The sequence below is a fragment of the Jatropha curcas genome, chromosome 10, assembly GCF_041381405.1.
Source record: "Jatropha curcas cultivar XTBG-Jc1 chromosome 10, XTBG_Jcur_1.0, whole genome shotgun sequence".
Lineage (NCBI taxonomy): Eukaryota > Viridiplantae > Streptophyta > Magnoliopsida > Malpighiales > Euphorbiaceae > Jatropha > Jatropha curcas.
Window position 1 is genome coordinate 23,120,263 of NC_143160.1, and position 6,313 is coordinate 23,126,575.

Sequence of the window (6,313 nt, forward strand, 5' to 3'; positions counted from 1 at the left end):
TTATAATAGGATACAAAGTTATTGTAGATTAAATTTATGGATGTGAATAGAAGTAATATAATAATTGAGTAAATGTTAATAATTAGACTAAATTAAAGACTTATAATTATTCTAGTAACAAATTAAATAGATTATAAGTTACAATTCAAATCTCAAACCTTTTCTTTATATATATATATATATATATATATATATATATGCACCTCTTCGATTTCTAGAAGGAAGTAATCCTCAATCGTTAACGAATCCGTGTTAGAAGATTTATGATATTTGAATGTTGATGATATTGGGTCTGAGGCCATTTTTATTGTACAAGGAATTTGCTTGGTATGTGTTTGGCTAGCTACGAGCTTTGGTGACTTTAAGCCTACCTCAGGCCCTAGTGCCGGCCAGACCCAAGGTAACGGGTCGTGACAATACCCTAATACATATCTAAAATAAAGAAATAGCACAAACCGTAAGCAAGCCTAACTCTCAACCATCTCCTTTCCTTTAGATTTGGAGCATCCTCCTCCTAAATAAAAGAAAAATGCATGCCTTAGAACTTGTACGAAATGAAATATTTTTTTAACATAGAATGATGTTCTTTAATATGAAAATGCATGATATAGCCTTAGTTTAAAATAAAAAAGAAGGTTGAGAGGAAGAAAGTAGGAGAATAAAAGAGAGAGCTTTGCCTTGAAAATCTTTACTTTCTCAAAACAAAATACACCACCTTAAAATCTTGATGAAAGGGACAACATATTGTATTTTCTTGAAAATAAGAAATTATTAGTATTGGCTCAAGGGTCAATTTTATCTTGAAATTTTGATGATTATACAAAACAAATAAATTTAATATTCTTGTATGTGCTAAAATTATTTTATGCATATTTTTCAATATGGAAATTGCTAAAAAAGGAAGCTCCTACAAATCCAAGATTTTTTGAAGACCATGAAGATTATTGAAGATTTCTTTTTAGTGATTAGCATCTTAGGGTTTATTGTAAGATACAGAGAATATTCTTTTATAAGCACAAAAATATTTTTTCTCTCTCAAAAATAATTTACGAAAATTACCTTAATAATAAAAGTCAAATCTTGCTCTTTTTAGATTTACTTACCTAAATGAAAAAGATTTTGGCTTAATTATTTTTGGTAACAAAATATTTGAAAAAGATTCACAAATCTTTTATTTTCGAAAACTATCTTTTAAGAGAAAGTCAAATCTTCTTTGTTAATTTACTTACCTAAATGACAAAGATTTTCACTACAAAAAAAATGCGATTTTGCGATTGATTTTTGCGATCAACGTACATCGGTCACAATATTGCGATGATATTGTGACCAATTGCGATGATTGGGAGATTGAATATCCACCGATGGATTTGCGACCAAACGGCGATAGAATTTTCTACCGAAATAACATCCGTCACTAATTCTAGCGCTAATAATTCTCGCCAGTTTGGTTTTCATTTTGCAACCCATTGCGACTAATTTGCGACCGATTTTGCGATGGATTTGTAACCGTTTAAAAGCCTGTCGCATAATTGCGCGCTGCAATTCAACGCCAAATTTAACTTTCGTTGTGCGACCGATTTGCGACCAACACTTTTGTGACTGATTGTATTGGTCGCACGTCAATCACAATTTGTCTGACAACAAAATGACATCGCACGATTAAAAATTGCGACCGATTTTTTACTGTCTGTCGCAAAAAATAGGGCTTTATAAGCCCTTGGTCGCCCGCGAGCACAGCTCCTTCTTCCTTCCCCTTCTCCTCTCTGTCGCAACCGTTCCTAGCCCAGCCGCCTCCTTCTCCACTCTCTTGCAGCGCCGGTCGTCGGAGAAGCTCCTGTCGTCGGAGATTCTTCCTCCTTCTTCGTTCGCGTTCGACTAGTCAGGTACGCCTCTTCCTGTCTTTTTTTTTTTTTTTTTTTTGGTTTTTTTGTGTGGATTTCGTTTTCACTGTGAATGCAATTTCATTTTTTGTAGTTATTATTGTAATTATTATTGTTTTTTTTTCTTTATTTTTTTTTTCAATTTGAATGCAATTGTAATGTAATTTGTAGTGTTTGTAGTGACTAAATGAAAAATTAAAACTACTTAGTAAATATCAATTGCAAATAATACAAGAAATACATAGTTAAGTAAACAAATGACTTATTTTAAGAAATAACAATTATTTAACTAAAAAAATGACTAAATAAATTAGTAATGAATAAAATTGAAATAATATTATATATTTATTTTCTTTTATTAAGTTACTTACGATAATTACTTAGTAAACAAATGACTTATTTTATTAGTTACTTAGTATAATCAATAATACATAGTATTTATAATAATAGTATATAGTAAAGGTATACAACTAGTATTTATGTAGTATTTATATATAGTTTGGTTCAATTAACATAGTTTGCATTGGATTATTGACTTTAGAAATTATCTAATATTTTTTTCAAATTTAAAATATAATCTGAAATATAAATGTGAAAATGTTAATTTAAGTTTTATTTTTAAAATTATTAAAGGAATATAATGGGCCTTTACTCTCTAGTAATTGGACCAAAAGATAAGCCTGAAAGAGAGTAAAACAAAAGTGACAATATTTCATGCATTGTAATTTGTAAAAAAAAAAAAAAATTAGTGACTGTAATTTATAACACTAGTTATAGTATTGAAATAATTGTAATTTGTAAAAAAAAAAAAATTAATAAGTGTGATTTAATAGTAATCAAAATTTATACTAATCAAATTTAAAAAACCAACTTCTATATTATGTATTGAAATTAATTTTTTTTTAAATTAGTTTATCTTGATTTGTGTTTTCATTTGATTGGAAATCACAAGAATGATGCGTTTGAGTTGGAGGCCTAATAGTGGCTATTTTGACTTTGGTGGATGTTGGGATGATATAGAAGTGTTTATATTAGTGTATTTTCACTTGAGAATTGATTATTTTATGCCAAAGTATTTCCGAAATTTTTTAAAAAACTAAATATGAGGAATCGTACACTTACTGATATTACAGTAAGTTTATATATATATATATATATATATATATATATATATATATATATATATAGTTAACCTTAGTTAGAAATAATAATCTTAGTGAGTTTACATATATATTGTTACCCTTATTATAGAAATAACCCTAGTAAGTTGGAAATGTAAATGGAACATTACTTTTGGCATGTTTTAAGGATGATTTAGGACTAATGCAATTACATATAATTTGCCCTTTATAAACAGAGTGTTAATTAGGTAAAAAAATGCGGACTAATCGAGATTGGATGTACTGGAGGTATGAGGTCAATGAGATATTAAGACAAGAATTCTTGCAAGGATTGGAATCGTTTATACAGTTTGCAATTAGTAATCCCAGTTGTATGGATGGTAATAAGTTGAGGTGTCCATGTAATCACAAGAAGTGTCAAAATAGAGCCTTCTTAGATATCGATACAATTAAACTTCATTTATGCAAAAATGGGTTCGTGGAAAATTATTAAGAACGGATACATCGTGGTGAACCTCGAGTTTCCAGTGGGTCAGGCCACTCTATTTCTATAAGTTTAGAAGGTCAGGCTTATCAATTTCAGTATGGCAATCAATGCGGGTAGAGCAGAATTTCATTGGTATAATATGGAGGAATCGCCAAACTATGCAGCACTAAAATTGTTTAACATGCTAACTGCAGCTAACAGTGAACTGTGGCCTGGATGCAAGAATCATTCAGTTCTATCTGTTGTGGCACAATTACTGCACATGAAAGTAGAGCACCATTTTTCCAGAAAGGTGTTACGATAATTTTGCGCAGTTAGCAAAAGAAATGTTGACTGAAGGCCATTTGATGGTTGATAATTTTTACCAGATAAAAAAATTAGTTCGGGGATTAGGACTATCTATGGAAAAGATTGATTGTTGTCGAAATAATTATATGATATACTGGGGTGTTGACTCCGAATTAAGAGAATGCAAGTTTTGTAATCTTCCAAGATATCAACGGCGGGGTCAAGGGACTGCTAGAGTACAAAGAGAGAAGGCTTTCAAGAAGATGTATTATTTCCCTCTTGTTCTTCGCCTGCAAAGGTTATATGCATCTAAGGCAACAGCCAAACACATGAGATGACATGCTTTACATGAATATGAGGATGGTATAATGACTCATCCGTTAGACTCTGAAGCCTGGAAACACTTTCATAACAACCAGCCTGTGCTTGCTGTTGATATGAGAAATGTGAGATTGGGGCTTTGTACTAATGGGTTTCAGCCATTTGGCCAATCAGGACAACAATATTCATCATGGCCTGTCATTGTCACACCATATAATCTACCACTCTCAATGTGTATGAAAGATGAATACATGTTTTTGTGTGTTATTGTACCTGGCCCTAATAATCCGAAATACAAAATTGATGTGTTTCTGCAACCTTTGATTGCCAAACTTAATTATTTATGGGAGTATGGAGTTGAAATGTTCGATATTTCGGCCAATCAGAATTTCATAATGCGAGCTGCTTTGCTTTGGACCATCAGTGACTGTCCAACATTTGGAATGTTATTTGGGTGGAGTACGTCAGCCAATTTGGCTTGTCCTCGTTGCATGGAAAACACTAATGCATTTACACTACAAAATGGAGGTAAACAATGTTGGTTTGATTGTCATCGCAAATTCTCAGCAGAATCTCACCCTTGGAGGAGAAATCACTAATGCTTTAGAAAGAACACGACTATTGCTGATCCCCCTCCGCCTGTGAAGTCTGGAGTTGAAATATTACAAGAAATTGAAGATCTGGGGCTTATGAAAGTTATAGATTTAAATGCAGAAGAGGTAAATGGTAGAATTGGTAGGAATAGCGGATGGAAAAAGCGAAGCATCTTTTGGGATTTGCCATACTGGAGTTCACTTCTTATCCGTCATAACCTTGATGTGATGCACATAGAAAAAAATGTGTTTGACAATTTGTTCAACACTATCATGAATATTGAGGGGAAATCCAAGGATAATGCAAAAGCAAATGTAGACATGAAGGAAATTTATCGTCGACTAGAACTCGAGCAATTTGTACTTACTGGTAAGTTTCCAAAGGCATGTTATTCTTTAGATAAACCCCAAAGGCAATTATTATGCGAATGGGTCCGATCATTAAGGTTTACAGATGGATACTGTTCAAATATGGGTAGATGTGTCGACATGAGGAAATATAGATTGTTTGGCATGAAAAGCCATGTCTGTCATGTTTTCATGCAAAGATTGATTCCTGAGGCACTCCGGGAATTATTGCTAGGGAAAATTTGGAAAGCAATGACAGGATTGAGTCTCTTTTTTAAGGAATTAACGATGACTGTTATCTGATGCGATGATATGAACCAATTAGCGCAAGAAATCCCAGTAGTGATATGCAAATCGGAGCGAATTTGTTCACCTGGCTTCTTTGATTCTATGGAGCATCTGCCGGTTCATTTGCCTTATGAATGTCGTATAGCAGGACCAGTACAATATAGATGGATGTATCCATTTGAGAGGTGAATCACTAACATCCCATTCTAATCATTGCAATTTTATTTCAACTCATATTTACATATTGGCTTTGTACAATTACAGACACCTCCAGAAAATTAAAAAGAATGTGCGCAATAAGGCAAAGGTCGAGGGATCAATTTGTAATACATATTTGGTGCAAGAAGCTTCCACCTTCTGTTCACACTACTTCGAACCACATGTTTACACCAAGCATCGGAGAGTGCCATGTAATGATGACGGAGGAGATCGAATAGAATCTGAGTTAGAAGAAAATCTAACAATTTTCACCTATCTTGGGTGTATGATTGGTAAATAAAAAAAAAAAGACGATTGACTGATGCAGAGATAAAAGCGGCCTAAACCTATATTTTGTTGAATTGCGAAGAGATTACACCATTTGTACAGTAAGTATAAATCTTGTAGAGAGTCTAAACTTAATACAACTTAGTTAAATCATATTTATGATAATTTTGTTCGTTCATAAATAGGAAATATATCAAGCTTTTACGGCTTCAAAATCCTAATTTGACTGATACTGCAGTTGATGCACAACTGGACTCTGAATTTGTAGAATGGTTCAAATGTTATGTAAGTAACTTTCTAGTTACACAACATATATGTGTAAATTTTTAGATTTCACTCGTGTCATTACTATTTCCCATAGGCTTGAAGCTCGGGAAGCGATATTGATAACAGATTCATTACTGATCTAGCAAGGGGACCTCTACTGGTTGCTAATGCCTACTCTGGCTACTTTGTAAATGATTACAAGTTTCACATCAAGGGTTATGGGACAAGCAGAAA

General features: G+C 32.7%; 1 pseudogene; it reads left to right on the forward strand.

Annotated features, from left to right (window-relative positions):
* Positions 1-4,039: 4,039 nt before the first annotated feature.
* Positions 4,040-5,917, forward strand: LOC149493284 (uncharacterized; annotated as a pseudogene).
* The last annotated feature ends 396 nt before the right edge of the window (positions 5,918-6,313 follow it).